General features: G+C 47.4%; 1 protein-coding gene across 4 annotated transcripts in view; it reads right to left on the bottom strand.

Annotated features, from left to right (window-relative positions):
- The window catches only part of FGL1 (fibrinogen like 1), a 56,764-nt gene extending 47,821 nt beyond the window's left edge, over positions 1 to 8,943 (bottom strand). Inside the window, exons 1-2 of one of the 4 annotated variants that reach the window (XM_040418778.1) lie at positions 8,772 to 8,943; positions 7,602 to 7,692 (exon numbers count right to left, since the gene is read on the bottom strand). The gene's annotated coding sequence lies outside the window, so the exon portion shown is untranslated. The remainder of the gene's footprint in view (positions 1 to 7,601; positions 7,693 to 8,771) is intronic. The other 3 variants (XM_040418779.1, XM_040418777.1, XM_040418780.1) reach the window with 3 other exon arrangements.
- Positions 8,944 to 17,819: the final 8,876 nt, after the last annotated feature.

Genomic DNA, 17,819 nt, shown 5'->3' with positions numbered 1-17,819 from the left:
ACAGAAAGTGATCAGATGAAACTGTAATCCCATCACATTCCCCTTCCCAGACATTCTGTCTGTACCACACCACAGGGGTCCACCTGCTAAAATAGCTCCAGACAGTCCTAGCAGGAGCCTGGCCAAAATGTCATTGTCCTGAGCTCTTTCAGATTACAATGGGAGATAACAAAGGGGGGGGTGTGTGTGCTGACAGTCTTTTGATAACAAGTTACACAGTATAACATAATTACACATACAGCACCAATACACATTTAACTCAAACTGATGACCATGTCGTCACATAGCTCCCCCAAGTTAAAGGATGGCAGACCCGGTGAAACCCTCTACGGGTCCACTTGGGGATGTCCATGTTAGTCACCCTTCCAGTTCTGTTTGGCGAGATAGTCCATCAGCATTCGCATTGTGTTTCCCAGGCTCTTAGATTATGAAAGTGAACGGCTGTAGGGACCGGCTCCACTGCAGCAGCCGTCCATGTGTCCCGGACACTCGGGTGAACCAAACAAGGGGGATCTCCAAAATCTTAGGTCTGTAGTCACTAGGAAGGAGGCTGGCCCTCAGGCTTCTCTCAGGCTTCTCCAGCAACCCCAGTGACGGTTCAGTCTGTCACATTTCTCCCCTCCCAACAGTAGACTAACCAGGTACCAGACCCCCAACTGGTCTGGACCTGTGTTAGTCGGTGAAGATAAATCCAAAACCTCTTCCAAATGGTCCGCTTGACTCTGCTGCAGGAGAGTGATGCCACCCACATCATCTCCTGGGTAAACACACTGCCGCTGGGGAGAGAGGGCAGCTACCACTTCTCCCTGGTTCTCCATCTGCCGCTGGGGGTAGAGGTCGGCTACCTCTTCTCCCTGGAACACCCTCTGCCGCTGGGGAGAGAGGTCAGCTACCTCTTCTCCCTGGGTCTCCATCTGCCGCTGGGGAGAGAAGTCAGCTACCTCTTCTCCCTGGGTCTCCATCTGCCGATGGGGGGAGAGGTCGGCTAACTCTTCTCCCTGGGTCTCCATCTGCCACTGGGGAGAAAGGTCAGCTACCTCTTCTCCCTGGAACGGCCTCTACCACTGGGGGGAGAGGTTGGCTAGCTCTTCTCCCTGGGTCTCTATCTGCTGCTAGGGAGAGAGGTCAACTACCTCTTCTCCCTGGGTCTCCGTGTTGCTCTTTGGCTGGGAGTGGAGGTTGCTTTGTGGGCAGAGATCAGCTGTACTCTGCCTTGGTGCCAGCGCTTCAGCTGGGCAAACTGGTGTGCAGTCCTGCCCTGTAACAAAGGGACAGGTAGGGCAAGGGCCAGCGGCACTCTGCCCAGATACCAGCTCTTTTGCTGGGATGTGGTCAGGGAATCCTACCCCGAGGACCTGGTTTCAGGTATGCTGTGGAGAGGAGGGATCACTTACCTCCTCCTCCTGGCATTCCTGCGGGGTTGGTTGGGGATCTGTACTGGCCATCCAGCATCCCTGTAGGTCTGGTGCAGAGACCGCAGTCCCATCCGCACCATCAGAGTTTGGTGTGCTGTCCCCCTGTGGTTGGGGAGAGAGACCGGTTGTGTCCTCTTCCTGCAAGGTACACTGCCGCTGGGAAAGGGAGACAATGCTCTCCTCTCCCTGCATGGTACACTGCTGCTGGGGAAGGGAGACGATGCTCGCCTCTCCCTGCAAGGTACACTGCTGCTGAGGAGAGAGACCGGTTGTCTCCTCTCCTTGCAAAACATACTGCCACTGGGGAGCAGGACCGACTGTCCCTACTCCCTGAACCTCTGGCTGCCATTGGGGATCTGGGCCGACCCCCCAGCATCCCTGTAGGGCCAGTGGAGAGATCTCGGTCCCATCTCCACCTGCCATATGGAGTTCCCCCCAGCACCCGCCTATCAGGTCCCCTACCTCTGTAGCTGGTAACTAGGAAATGGGGTTGGCCGCCATCTCTCCCAGAAGCTTCAGAGGGGCTATGGGTGCGGGGCAGAGGCTAACAGCACTCTGCACTGTTGCCAGCTCTTCTGCTGGGAAGTAAACTGCCAGTTTGGTGGCCTTGCAGAGAGTCTCCAAGGTCACTGGTCGTTGTAGGCCAAGGCCTGTGGAGCTTTGCCCTGATGACAACTCTTCAGCTGGGGCTAGTAGTTCCTCTGCATTGGCCTGCAGTCCGGAAGAGGGGCTGCCTGCCCTGGCTGCCGGGAGTTTCAGATGGTGCATTGGGTGCTAGGCAGAGGTCAGCAGTGCCCTTCCCTGATGCCAGCTCTTCATCTGGGACTAGTAGTTCCATGACATCTGTGGTTGCTGGAGCATGCTGTTGAGCAATGTCGAACAGTCTTTGGTATGCCTGTTCCAGCTCCCATTCCTGTGTAACTAAAAAGTCCAAATCAGTCCTCAATCCGAGCTCACTGGGGAGTTCCAACTTCCTAAAATCACATATGTCCTCCCTTCTCTACTCCTGTGCACTCCCAAATTGTGGATCCTCCTGGAGTGCCTCAAATATAAGTCCTGGGCCGCCGAAGTCATAGCCTTCTGTGGGATCATTGTTCTCCAGCCATGGACACAATTGGGTGACATACCACTGCAGCACCCAATACCCATTATCCAGCATTAGTTCCGTTTGGAGCAGCTCATCCATCTCCGACAGCCATTCCTCCCAGGGCTGCTCTCCCAGGAAAGGAACACGCAAGTCCCATTGTTGCCAGTATCGTTCCTCAGATGCAGGGAGGACCTTGCCACGATAGTGCTTCTGCAATTGAAGAGTCTCCCTCCAGATCTCCCGGCGCAAAGCGTCTCTCCTTTTGGGCAGAACAAGGATTCTGGAGCTGGGCTAGCGCTTCCATCGCCATAGGCAACTGTGGCTCTTCTCCTATGTCAGCAGAAAACTTGGTCCCGGTGGTGGTTTGAATCTCTCCTTAGGCAAGGAAGAGCATCCTACTGCTGCCACTAATGTGACGGACCCCCAGTACTCAGGAATAGTATGTCTGTCTCTGTGTTCTTCCTTACTCTGGAGATATTGAAAACCGCTGGTCTTTAGCTCCCAGTTTTCCTCAGTCACTGGTCGAGACAGTGTAGGTGAAATAAAGTCTGCTTTATTGAGCAACTGCACAAACTTATATACAGAAAGTGATCAGATGAAACTGTAATCCCATCACATCCCCCTTCCCCTCCCCAGACATTCTGTCTGTACCACACCACAGGGGTCCACCTGCTGACAGTGTTTTGTTAGCAAGTTGCACAGTATAACATAATTACACATATCCAACACCAATACACATTCAACAAACTGATGACCATGTCGTCACAGTCATCACAAATGGTTACGTGACACAAGGGGAGCAGATCACTGCTGCGGCCAGTGATTAGCTGAGGCGGAGTCAAACAGGAAGTTTACATTCAGGGAGTCCAGCAAAGCAGCCAAAGCCAGGGAGCAAAGATTCCAGGAGCCAATGCCGGGAAGTAGGTAAGTATGCTTCCTTCCCTTTGCAGGTCTGACATGGGAAGGGCGGTGTCAAAAACACCCCAAAGGTGAACAACCCCTTCAAGGCCTCTGCAAACCTGAAATAGTGCTTTAAAAACATCCTAAAAAATGGAGGGAGCAAAATCTACAAGGTGCTCCTTTATTTCTGAGGCTGGTATTTGAGTCAAGTAGCACTTTAGGACCACATATGGGATATTTCTAAAAACAGCACAAACAGTGTGATAAATATGGGGCCAGATTTATCATTCCTCTGACAGCTCACTCCACTTTAACATATGGCTAAAGTCAGTTTTAGCCAAGTCAGATTTATGATCGGCCCTTTAAGACTGTAATAAATGTGGTTTGACGGTAGCAGTTTATCCGTCAGTAAGCAGCTTTACAAAAGTCGCACATCTTAACGAAAAAGTCGCACGTTTTTATGAAAAAGTCGCATGTTCTATTAAAAAGTCTCAAAAGATAAGCATGGTCCTCGCTGGAGTGAAATTGGGACTTTTTTGCGACTTTTTTGCGACTTTTTTAAAAAGTCGCAATAGTAAATTTGTCTTGCCAATCATTTGCATAAGCCAAAACGCCCATTTACTCAAAACTGGAGTGCTTAGCGCTTGCCTTGAAATAGTCGCAAAAAAGTCGCAAAATTTTGATTTGCGCATTTTTTTGCGACTATTTGACTCCACAAAAGTGACTTAGCCTAATGATATATCTGGCCCATGGTGTTTTATTTCTTTTTTATGACCAACTGCATTCCAAAAATTGATTGGAATTGAAAATCTGCAAAAAAAAAAAAAAAAGTTTATAAATTTCACTTTCAGTTTATGCTGCTTTCTGTGAGGGATAACAAACTTTGTAAACGCCAATTTGAATATTTTTAGGGGTACAGGTTTTTAAAGTGGTTATTTATGGGGGGGGGGGGTTCTAGTATATAGGCCCCTCAGAGTCACTTTAGGACTGAATTGGTGTTATAAGCCGTATAAGCCTTTGAATGGCTCCAAAAATAAAAGTAAAAAAAAATTCAAGTAATAAAAGTACGTTTGAAAAACGATGCCAACATAAAGTGAATGTATAAAAAACATTAGTTATTAACTATTTTGTGAGGTGGGACTATGTGCCTTAAAGGGTTTCTATCACTTCGTTTTACATATTTAGGTGTCAGACACTAGCGATCCGCTAGTGTCTGCTCTAACAAACCATCCTAATATGATAGGTTTTGGGGCAGCCGTTTTGCTAAAAAAAGAACTTTTATTAATATGCTAATGAGCCTCTAGGTGCTATGGGGGCGTCATTAGCACCTAGAGGCTCCGTCTACCTTCACAAACTGCCGCCGCCCAGCGCGTCCCTCCAGCCCGCCCATCTCCTCCTGAATGTGATCCTCCCTGTGAGCGCCTGTATTTGGCGCATGCGCAGTGAATGTCTGACCGCTTCCCTGCTCAGACATCTCCACTGCTCCTGTTCCTCGGAGCACTATGACGTCATCGCGCAGGCGCAGTGGAGATGTCTGAGCAGGGAAGCTGTCAGACATTCACTGTGCATGCGCCGAATACAGGCGCTCACAGGGAGGATCGCATTCAGGAGGAGATGGGCGGGCTGGAGGGACGCGCTGGGCGGCGGCAGTTTGTGAAGGTAGACGGAGCCTCTAGGTGCTAATGACGCCCCCATAGCACCTAGAGGCTCATTAGCATATTAATAAAAGTTCTTTTTTTAGCAAAACGGCTGCCCCAAAAGCTATTATATTAGAATGGTTTGGCAGAGCAGACACTAGCGGATCGCTAGTGTCTGACAGCTAATTATGTGAAACGAAGTGATAGAAACCCTTTAAAAGCAATACAATTCTAATTTGGAAAATTGCTAATTTTTTTTTTATTTTTTATAAGTAAAAAAAATATGTCGACCAAAATTTACCACTAACATAAAGTACAATGTGTTAAAAGAAAATCTCAGAATGGCTTGGATAAGTTGAACCATTCCAAAGATTTACCACATAATGTGACACGTCAGTTTTAAAAAATGGAGCTGCATCCTGAAGGCCAAAATAGGGCTAATTCTTAAAGGGGTTGTCTAGCCATTAATATTGATGACCTATCTTCAGAACAGGTCACCATATCTGATCGGCAGGGGTCCAAAACCCCCATGATCAGCTGTTTGAAGAGGAAGTGCAGTCTAATATGAATGGAGGGAGTGCTTGTAATTGCACTACGCTGCCGCTCCACAAGAGACAGCAGGAATAGTGTGCGGACCAGGAGGCCATGCAAGCGCCGCCTCCTCGTCTCACAGCTGATCGGTGGGGGTGCCGGGCGTCGGACTCCCACCGATCAGATATTAATGACCTATCCTGATGATAGGTTATCATTATTGGCTGGACAACCCCTTTAAGCTAAGGAAATGGATTGTCTTATGTTATCACCTTTTTCTGTACAAAAAAATCATTGCCTGTGAAAGCAGCTTTAGAATGTTGTGTTGAATATTTTCATTGATGAAAATCCGTGAGTGGTGCCTCAGTGGTGCTTTAAAAAGCATCTGTCATCACATACGTGTAACTAAAGCCATCTGCCTCGCTAGATCTGTGCTCGTCACCAGAAGCTGTTTGTTGCTTCTCAATATGTGCCACTGATTCAGAGAAATAAATGTTTTTATGTATTGTGTTATGTAAATTAGCCTCTTGGTGCAACAAGGGTGTTGCTGTTGCCCCTCATTGCACCCAGAGGCTCCATTCAGGTTTTTTTTCCAGCTGCGCCCCCCTCTGTTGGCTGCCTCCACCTCTCTGACTGATAGGACCAGGCAGTCTGTTCTCGCGTCTTGCCATGATGTCTCGCGGCAGCATGTTTGGCGCACCCGCAGTACATGACGTGAGATCGATGGACAAATGCACCTAGTAGACTCATACACAGATGTACAGTAGACCAATGGCTGGGCTGGAACTCACAGCATCATAAGTCACAATGATGTAGTGAGTTCTGTTCAGCTGGGTCGTGGTTAGTCTGGGAAATACGGCCATCACATAGACGATATTTCCTGGACCACTTGAGACCTTCCTCTATTAAAAATGGTAAACCGCAACAGATACAATAGAATATTACATGTAATACCACATTTCTCCAGCAGTGGTCGCTGCAGTTGATGTGTGAGGATGCTAACCGCTTCCCCAATTAAAATAGCTGATTGCCAGACGTTTCATTTGGTTAACCTACAGAGATCAGCTTAACATCAGCTGGTCTCTGTTTAGAAAGGGAGGGGGGGGGGGGGGGAGGCAGATGAGACCAGCTTATAAGGGCAGCAAGGTATGGGAAAAATAAAATAAAATATGAATTAAAAGGTTTGGTATCCCTATGACAATGGTTTGCCAAACTGTGGCTCTCTAGCTATTGAAAAACTACAATTCCCATCATGCCCTGATAGCCTGCAGTTATCATGGCATGATGGGAGCTGTAGTTTTGCAACAGCTGGACATCCTCAGGTTTGGAGATCACTGCTATAGGCAGATATTATGCCGTTTTCTATTAAAGGGAGTCTGTCAACAGTTTTGACCAGACAAAACTGCTGACGGCACTAGGTAGGGGCTGGAGAGAGCAGGGCAATGGTACCTTTTGTGGCTCTTTTATAATCAGGAGTAGTGTGAATATGAACTTTTATTCTGCTAGGCAATTTTCCTGTACCATCCATCCAGGAGACCACTACAGCTGTCACTCAAAACAGAGGAGAGGGGCTGTGAAGCAGCTGCATGCAGAGGGCACTTCGTTGTGAAGCTCCACCTCCTGGGCACTTGCAGGAGCAGCATCTGGCAGAATAAAAGTAGTATTTGCACTGCTCCTGATAGGGAAAGCTCTGCAGAAGGTATATTTATTCTACTCTCTCCTGCCCTTACGTAGCAGGGTCAAAACTGCTGACAAATTCCCTTTAATATTAGTGGTAGTTTGGAATATTACACTTGTAAACTCTTGCATGGCATTCACCGGTATGACATTTATGCATATACAGTATATATTTTTTGTGTAATACACATCCAGACTGATGTAAGTACCTAACCAGCACAACACTACAGAAAGATAAACCCACGGCACGATAATTCCCATGATATAAGCCTTGACTTACAGACCTGTTGGGGGTCTACAGTCCACCCAAATGTACAAGCCAGTGCTGTGACTGAGAAGAGAACATGAGCTTACCCCTCTGCTGGATTTTGACTCCTTTCCTGGGGTGGTTTTTCCAGGTTCTGTTCGATGCGCTGCTCAGTTGAGCAACTGTAACACAGATCTGCTATGAGTCAGGGGCCAAGAATGTTTCGGATTATCCAAATTTACAGAGAACACAATAAAAGCATAAAGTGAGTAGGACGTTCCAAAAGACGCGACAAGAGCAAATAACCGGATCAAATCAAGTAGCAAATCACATGAAAACTATATAAAAAGGAGCAGAGGTGGTGCCACAATCATAATATGATGGGGGGATGTGTAGACAGGCTTTATGGGGTCCTGTTGTTTTAACCCTTTTTGTTCTTATCTTATGCTCCACTCTTTCATGATGGTGACACTTTAAAGAGAATGTGTTTGCTGCAAGATGTTTTTTTTTTTTTTCAGAAACGTATTCATTTATTCCAAATTAAAATACAAAATGCTCAGTATTTTTACTTTCAGGAGTGGCCCCATCACAGTATTATTTTTTGCAGATTACCGTACCCTTGTCTACGACTTGTGCCTGGTCTAGCAGTTTAGCTCCTACCAGTTTCTCTCCAGCGTCATTGGGATGGAAAGACAAAACCCATGAAGCTGATATCAGAAAATCTCAGCACTCACTCATTATACTGATCTATAGCAGAGCACAGAGGACGCGTTTTGGCCTGACACAGGCTGACAGAGGCTTTGGACGAGCCGAAACGCATCTTCTGCCGTGGGTCAATAACAACGGTTTTGAGAGCAGATTGTGAGTGCTAGGATTTTTCGGATATAAACTGTATTGACTCTGGCGCCTCCATTAGGCATATGAATAAGCACTTCACATAGCACTGTGGCAATTAGTCTGTTAAGCAACGTAAGAAAGGCTGCATTTTACGACTTCCTAAAGTGTGCGAAATGCATAATAAATTGGGGCATTCCCCTAAACCATCTTTTTGGTGCAGTTTCTGCTAGTCAATCCCCAGCGGTCTGTGTAGAGCACATCTAATCTATAGTGTCAGGGACCAAGCAAATACAAGAAGTGAAGAAACTGTCCATGTTCTGTTACACACTGCAAAAAAACATACTACACGGGCATGGAATATGATGGAAAGTCAGGTCTACAGTCCATGCCATTTTGGAGAAATCTGAGGTCGGAAATGTAAATAATACCGCCATACTTACATATTACCGCCAGTTACGCACACCTCCAGCGTACCGTTATGATAAAGACATCCGTGCTGTTTACAAGAAAACAGATCCACCAAATGATCTACCCCATAGTAAGGAGATGTAAGGAGCAGTTTAAGGGCTCAGGCATCCTGTTATGCAATAGTCGCCTCCTGCAGCCAAGACAGACGAAATAACAGGATCCAAGATTCATGAGACACTGCTGAGAAGTGAGGCCTCCCAGTGCTGTGAAACATGATCATACAGTGCATAGACTGCTAGAAAGTCAGTGAACGGCGTCACCGTGTGCTAGAAAGTCAGTGAACGGCGTCACCGTGTGCTAGAAAGTCAGTGAACGGCATCAGTGTGTGCTAGAAAGTCAGTGAATGGAGTCAGCGTGTGCTAGAAAGTCAGTGAACGGCATCAGTGTGTGCTAGAAAGTCAGTGAACGGCGTCACCGTGTGCTAGAAAGTCAGTGAACGGCGTCACCGTGTGCTAGAAAGTCAGTGAACGGCATCAGTGTGTGCTAGAAAGTCAGTGAACGGCGTCACCGTGTGCTAGAAAGTCAGTGAACGGCGTCACCGTGTGCTAGAAAGTCAGTGAACGGCGTCACCGTGTGCTAGAAAGTCAGTGAACGGCGTCACCGTGTGCTAGAAAGTCAGTGAACGGCGTCACCGTGTGCTAGAAAGTCAGTGAACGGCGTCACCGTGTGCTAGAAAGTCAGTGAACGGCGTCACCGTGTGCTAGAAAGTCAGTGAACGGCATCAGCGTGTGCTAGAAAGTCAGTGAATGGAGTCAGCGTGTGCTAGAAAGTCAGTGAATGGAGTCAGCGTGTGCTAGAAAGTCAGTGAACGGCGTCAGCGTGTGCTAGAAAGTCAGTGAACGGCGTCACCGTGTGCTAGAAAGTCAGTAAACAGCATCAGAGTGTGCTAGAAAGTCAGTGAACGGCGTCACCGTGTGCTAGAAAGTCAGTGAACGGCGTCACCGTGTGCTAGAAAGTCAGTGAACGGCGTCACCGTGTGCTAGAAAGTCAGTGAACGGCGTCACCGTGTGCTAGAAAGTCAGTGAACGGCGTCACCGTGTGCTAGAAAGTCAGTAAACAGCATCAGAGTGTGCTAGAAAGTCAGTGAACGGCGTCACCGTGTGCTAGAAAGTCAGTGAACGGCATCAGCGTGTGCTAGAAAGTTAGTGAACGGCATCAGTGTGTGCTAGAAAGTCAGTGAATGGAGTCAGCGTGTGCTAGAAAGTCAGTGAATGGAGTCAGCGTGTGCTAGAAAGTCAGTGAATGGAGTCAGCGTGTGCTAGAAAGTCAGTGAATGGAGTCACCGTGCGCTAGAAAGTCAGTGAATGGAGTCAGCGTGTGCTAGAAAGTCAGTGAACGGCATCAGCGTGTGCTAAAAAGTCAGTGAATGGAGTTAGCCTGTGCTAGAAAGTCAGTGAACGGAGTCAGCGTTTGCTAGAAAGTCAGTGAACGGCGTCACCGTGTGCTAGAAAGTCAGTGAACGGCATCAGCGTGTGCTAGAAAGTCAGTGAATGGAGTCAGCGTGTGCTAGAAAGTCAGTGAATGGAGTCAGCGTGTGCTAGAAAGTCAGTGAATGGCGCCAGCGTGTGCTAGAAAGTCAGTGAATGGTGTCACCGTGTGCTAGAAAGTCAGTGAATGGTGTCACCGTGTGCTAGAAAGTCAGTGAATGGAGTCAGCGTGTGCTAGAAAGTCAGTGAACGGCATCACCGTGTCCTAGAAAGTCAGTGAACGGCGTCACCGTGTGCTAGAAAGTCAGTGAACGGCATCACCGTGTGCTAGAAAGTCAGTGAACGGCATCACCGTGTGCTAGAAAGTCAGTGAATGGAGTCAGCGTGTGCTAGAAAGTCAGTGAACGGCATCAGCGTGTGCAAGATAGTCAGTGAATGGAGTCAGTATGTGCTAGAAAGTCAGTGAACGGCATCAGCGTGTGCTAGAAAGTCAGTGAATGGAGTCAGCCTGTGTTAGAAAGTCAGTGAACGGCGTCAGCGTGTGCTAGAAAGTCAGTGAATGGAGTCAGCCTGTGCTAGAAAGTCAGTGAACGGCGTCAGCGTGTGCTAGAAAGTCAGTGAATGGAGTCGATGTGTGCTAGAAAGTCAGTGAACGGCGTCACCGTGTGCTAGAAAGTCAGTGAACGGCGTCACCGTGTGCTAGAAAGTCAGTGAACAGCATCAGAGTGTGCTAGAAAGTCAGTGAACGGCATCACCGTGTGCTAGAAAGTCAGTGAACGGCGTCACCGTGTGCTAGAATGTCAGTGAATGGAGTCAGTATGTGCTAGAAAGTCAGTGAACAGCATCAGTGTGTACTAGAAAGTCAGTGAACGGCGTCACCGTGTGCTAGAAAGTCAGTGAACGGCGTCAGCGTGTGCTAGAAAGTCAGTGAATGGAGTCAGTATGTGCTAGAAAGTCAGTGAACGGCGTCAGTGTGTGCTAGAAAGTCAGTGAACGGCGTCAGTGTGTGCTAGAAAGTCAGTGAATGGAGTCAGCCTGTGCTAGAAAGTCAGTGAATGGAGTCGATGTGTGCTAGAAAGTCAGTTAACGGCGTCACCGTGTGCTAGAAAGTCAGTGAATGGTGTCACCGTGTGCTAGAAAGTCAGTGAATGGAGTCAGCGTGTGCTAGAAAGTCAGTTAATGGAGTAAGCATACGCTAGAATGTCAGTGAATGGAGTCAGCATGGCCTAGAAAATCTGTGAATGGAGTCAATGTTAACTAGAAAGTCAGTGAATGGAGTCAGTATGTGCTAGAAAGTCAGTAAATGGAGTCAGTATGTGCTAGAAAGTCAGTGAATGGAGTCAGTATGTGCTAGAAAGTCAGTGAATGGAGTCAGTATGTGCTAGAAAGTCAGTGAATGGAGTCAGTATGTGCTAGAAAGTCAGCATTTTTGGGGTTTCAAGTACAAGTCTTTTAAGAAGTATTGTAGCCCAACCTGTGATTTTGCTGACTAATCTTTAATCTCCCATTATGTGATCGATATATCTCTTCTTCAGCCCAAAGAGTATATGTAAAGTGCCAGGATGTGACCTTCTTGATTGGACTTTCCCTTCATAGCACCCTATCAGAGACGGGTGACAAGGCTACAGCTGGACATATATATCAGATAAATGCCGGCCAAACTCCTCAATTTCAGAGAAACCAAATGGCCATGTAATGTGAATAGGGACCTTGCAACTCTCCCCCAATGACAGTTGTTTGGGAAGATAGGGATAGGGCATGTTGGATTTGAACTGCCTGAATCGTTTGTTCTCAGGAGCCCCACTGCCAGGAGAGGAGAATGTGTAAATCCGACCTTAGAGTAGGTCAGAGTGCTCATGTCACTTTTCCTGTTGTTCCCAGGTCTGGGCATACAGGTGAGAAGGCCCACTGAAGGTAGTGACACCTACAGAAAAAAGATAGACTCTACAGAAAAAGGAAGATGGCCCCCAAGAGGTATGAGGAGCAGACAATTTGGGAAAGCCCAGGCCTAGAACAAGGTGAAGAGACCACAGTCACCCTTCTGTAATGATTTTCTGAGAGGAAGCCACTGTCTTGACCCCCAATTTCCACCTTCTCCAGTTCTAGCCCACCCCACTATCTCTAAGGCCTCATAAACACAACAGTTTTTTGGATCTGCATTTGATTTATATGCTCTTTCCATTCATTTCTATGGACAGTACATGGATGTCATTTGCGTCCATATGTCCATTCCACAAATTATAGAAATGTCCTATTCTTGGCCGCAAACTGCAGTCCGTGCTCTCATTCAAGTCAAAAATGGCGAATGGCACATGGATTTGCAGAGAGGTTGATTGGAAACGCCAGAGAAATCGCCTTTAAGGCATGAGGAGCCGAGTGACAGAGCCAGGCCTGTGAACAGCAAACTGCCCCGCACAGCTAATTGCATGGTAGACAATCCACAACATGTCTCTCACTGATTCTGAAAATTGATTGTCATGGCTCATGAAGGGCCTGAACTCTGGGATTAGAGCGGACTCTTAGGCCTCCTGCACACGAACGTTGTGTGCACCCGTGGCCGTTGTGCCGTTTTCCGCTTTTTTTCACGGACCCATTGACTTTCAATGGGTCCGTGGAAAAATCGGAAAATGCACCGTTTTGCAGCCGCATCCGTGATCCGTGTTTCCTGGCCGTGAAAAAAATATGACCTGTCCTATTTTTTTCACGGCCAACGGTTCACGGACCCATTCAAGTCAATGGGTCCGTGAAAGAACACGGATGCACACAAGATTGGCATCCGTGTCCGTGATCCGTGGCCGTAGGTTAGTTTTTATACAGACGGATCCGAAGATCCGTCTGTATAAAAGCTTTTTCAAAGCTGAGTTTTCACTTCGTGAAAACTCAGAACCGACAGTATATTCTAACACAGAAGCGTTCCCATGGTGATGGGGACGCTTCTAGTTAGAATACACTACAAACTGTGTACAAGACTGCCCCCTGCTGCCTGGGAGCACCCGATCTCTTACAGGGGGCCGTGATCAGCACAATTAACCCCTTCAGGTGCGGCACCTGAAGGGGTTAATTGTGCTGATCACGGCCCCCTGTAAGAGATCAGGGCTGCCAGGCAGCAGGGGGCAGACCCTCCCCCCCTCCCCAGTTTAAATATCATTGGTGGCCAGTGCGGCCCCCCCCTCCTCCCTCTATTGTAATTATTCGTTGGTGGCACAGTGTGCGCCCCCCCCCCCTCCCTTCCTCTATTGTAATAATTCGTTGGTGGCACAGTGTGCGCCCCCCCCCTCCCTCCCTCTATTGTAATAATTCGTTGGTGGCACAGTGTGCGCCCCCCATCGGCCCCCCCCCCTCCCTCTTTAGCATTAACAACATTGGTGGCCAGTGTGCGGCCTCCCATCTCCCCCCCCCCCCCATCATTGGTGGCAGCGGAGTTCCGATCGGAGTCCCAGTTTAATCGCTGGGGCTCCGATCGGTAACCATGGCAACCAGGACGCTGGTTGCCATGGTTACTTAGCAATAGTACAATAGTAGAAGATTCATACTTACCGGCTGCTGCGATGTTCGTGTCCGGCCGGGAGCTCCACCTACTGGTAAGTGTCATTGCTAAATGAACTGTCACTTACCAGTAGGAGGAGCTCCCGGCCGGAAGCAGACATCGCAGCTCCCAGGTAAGTATGAATCACTACTGCTAGTAACCCGCTGCCACCAATGATGGGGGGGGGGGCTAGATGGGAGGCTGCACACTGGCCACCAATGTTGTTAATGCTATAGAGGGAGGGGGGCCAATGGGGGGCGCACACTGTGCCACCAACGATTACAATAGAGGGAGGAAGGGGGGGGGGGGCGGGGGGGCGCACACTGTGCCACCAAGGAATTATTACAATAGAGGGAGGAAGGGGGGGGGGGGCTGCACTGGCCACCAATGATATTCAAACTGGGGAGGGGGGAGGGGGGGGGGGTCTGCCCCCTGCTGCCTGGCAGCCCTGATCTCTTACAGGGGGAGATGATAGCACAATTAACCCCTTCAGGTGCGGCACCTGAAGGGTTAATTGTGCTGATCACAGCCCCCTGTAAGAGATCGGATGCTGCTAGGCAGCAGGGGGCAGTCATGTACACAGTTTGTAGTATATTCTAACTAGAAGCGTCCCCATCACCATGGGAACGCCTCTGTGTTAGAATATACTGTCGGAAATGAGGTTTCACGATCTAACTCATATCCGACAGTATATTCTAACATAGAGGCGTTCCCATGGTGATGGGGACGCTTCAAGTTAAAATATACCAACGGATTGGAGAAAACTCCGATCCGATGGTATAAAAGGGACTCCAGACTTTACATTGAAAGTCAATGGGGACGGATCCGTTTGAAATGGCACCATATTGTGTCAACGTCAAACGGATCCGTCCCCATTGACTTGCATTGTAATTCAGGACGGATCCGTTTGGCTCCGCACGGCCAGGCGGACACCAAAACGACTTTTTTTTCATGTCCGTGGATCCTCCAAAAATCAAGGAAGACCCACGGACGAAAAAACGGTCACGGATCACGGAAAAACGGGACCCGTTTTTGCGGACCGCAAAAAAATACGTTCGTGTGCAGGAGGCCTTACCAAGACTGCTTCACAAAGGAAGTGACATGGGAGGAGGTTTGTAAAGAGCTGCATTCAGAAATGGGGGTGAGAGTTATAATTTTTATTTTTTATTTTCCGTCTTGCAGTGAAAAAGATGAAAACAAGATGTAATAGTTGCCGGGACCAATTTAATCGGGATCTTAATGAACATGACCAAAGTGGTGGCATCAAAAAGTAGGAATTAGTCCTAGCAGTAACTGGTTTTCCAGGAAAATCCAACATGACATTACTACAGTACAATCACTGGGAGGGAAACTTCCTGATGCTGTTATGCCGGATTCCTGGAAAACCAATCACTGGTAGAACAAATTCCTACTTTGCAGGAAGTCCTCTATAACAGCACCACAGAAGTAATACCAAATCAATACCAGGGAGGGACCACCACCGGAAGGAGTTTCCGTCCAAAGGCAAGATCCACATTGGCTTGAACATAGTAACATAGTACATAAGGCCGAAAAAAGACATTTGTCCATCCAGTTCAGCCTATTATCCTGCAAGTTGATCCAGAGGAAGGCAAAAAACCCCTGTGAGGTAGAAGCCAATTTTCCCCACTTAGGCCTCCTGCACACAACCGTTGTCTGTTATGCGGTCCGCAAACCGCGGATCAGCAAAACACGGATGGCGTCCGTGTGTGTTTCGCAATTTTGTGGAACGGCACGGAAAGCCTTTAATATAACTGCCTAAAGCGCGGACAAAAATAGGACATGTCATTTTTTTCGGGAACACCACGGAACGGAGCAATAGATACGGACAGCATACGGAGTGCTGTCTGCATCTTTTGCGGCCCCATTGAAGTGAATTTGTCCGCATCCGAGCCGCCAAAACTGCGGCTCGGATGCAAACCAAAACAATGGACGTGTGCATGAGGCCTTAAGGGGAAAAAAAATCCTTCCCGATTCCAATCAGGCAATCAGAATAACTCCTTGGATCAATGACCCATCTCTAGTAACTATAACCTGTAATATTATTACACTCCAGAAATACATCCAGGCCCCTCTTGAATGCCTTTATTGTACTCACCATCACCACCTCCTCAGGCAAAGAGTTCCATAGTCTCACTGCTCTTACCCAGGGGCGTACATAAAAATCACTGGGCCCCATAGCAGGAATCTAAATTGGGCCCCCATTCCCCTTTTATAGCCCCTCCCTTTGTTCCATGAACTATTCTTGCTGCTGTGTTTTATAATTTATGCCATCAGGGCCGGATTGGGATTACAAAACAGCCCTGGCACACAAAAGAGGTATAATAGATGCAGTGTGTACAGGTATATAGTATATTCCCTAGTGTTCTGATATGTGAGGTACAGGGTATAATATATGCAGTGTGTACAGGTATATAGTATATACAGCAGTGTACTGATATGTGAGGTACGGGGTATTATATATGCAGTGTATACAGGTATACAGTATATACAGTAGTGTAATATGTGAGGTACGAGGTATAAGAGATGCAGTGTGTACCGGTATATAGTAAATACAGCAGTGTATTGACACCTCGTACCTCAGATATCAGTATACCGCTGTATATACTATATATCTATACACACTGCATCTATTATACCTCGTACCTCACATATATAGTATATACAGAAGTGTACTGATATCTGTACACACAGCATCTATTATACCTTGTACCTCACATATCAGTGCACTGCGGTATATACTATATATCTGTACATATTGCATGTATAATACTGTGTAATATATGCAGTGTGTGTATCTATCTATCTATATATATATATATATATATATATTACACACAGAGCAGTGTATTGATGTGAGACATAGAAGGTATAATACTGCAGATGCAGTGTTTACAGAAATATGTGGTCAGTTATACATTATGGTCACTGTGTGTGAGGTAGTGGTCACTGTAACTGTCTGAAGTATTATACATGAGTGAGCAATGAGTAAAAACAGGGCATTCAGGGGGGGGGGGGGGGGGTAAATGATGAAAAGTGGAGGACCTCATCTTACCACTCCATTCCAGTCTGTATGGATCAATGGAGAGCTGCTTGCGAACTTCTAATACTTGCTGTTAGGGGTTGAAGGACCTGTGATGATGTCATCACAGGTCCTGGCAGATATACCTTTGAAACCTAGGAACTACACCATTTTTGGTGCAGTTCCTTTGCTAGATTCTGCAGGACCTGGGATGTTGAAGATGATGTCATCACAGGTCCTGGCAGATGCACTGTTCTAACCTGGGAACTACACTTTACACTGTGCAGTTCCCTTACAGGACCTCTGATGACATCATCAAAGGTCCTTTAGCTTTAGAAAGATTAGGGGGCGGGGCCTCTCCTCCACTTCGGGCCCCTCTTTCTCATGGGCCCCATAGCAGCTGCGTGGTCTGCCTATATGGTAGGTACGCCACTGCTCTTACCGTAAAGAATCCTTTTCTATGTTTGTGTACAAACCTTCTTTCCTCGAGACGCAGAGGATGTCCCCTCGTCTCAGTCCTGGGGATAAATAGATGATGGGAGTGATCTCTGAACTGACTACAGACGTCCAGTTTGTAGTGTTCAAAAAAAATATGGATGCTGGACCAAGAGTCTGCTTTACAGATCTAGTCTATGGTAGCACTGACTTTTTCTGCCCACCTGAAAAATGAGCCTTGATGTGCGACATGGGTTAAAGATCCTGAACTTTGTAAGATTTTAAAATTGCCTTCAACTATCTTTGAAGCTTTTTTTCCTCTATTTTTCCACGTGAATAGTATGAAAAGTTTACAGTCTTTCCCCCGGGGATTCATGGATATGAGATATTGCAAAACTTCCCGTCTAGGTATGGCACATTTCCTCCTTTTGGTTTTTAGGATTTCGGTAAAAGGATGGCAATACAATCTCATGTTCCCTATGGAATGGGATGACTACCTGTGATCTTGATTAGTAGAAAGTGCTTTCTGATGGACAAGGATTGTATTTCCCCTAACCTCCTGGCAGATGTTATTACTTCTTTTGGCAAATAC

Source organism: Bufo bufo, chromosome 2, assembly GCF_905171765.1.
Source record: "Bufo bufo chromosome 2, aBufBuf1.1, whole genome shotgun sequence".
In the NCBI taxonomy this organism is placed as follows: Eukaryota; Metazoa; Chordata; class Amphibia; order Anura; family Bufonidae; genus Bufo; species Bufo bufo.
Note: the sequence above shows the minus strand (reverse complement) of the source record. Positions and strands in the feature narration are given on the sequence as shown.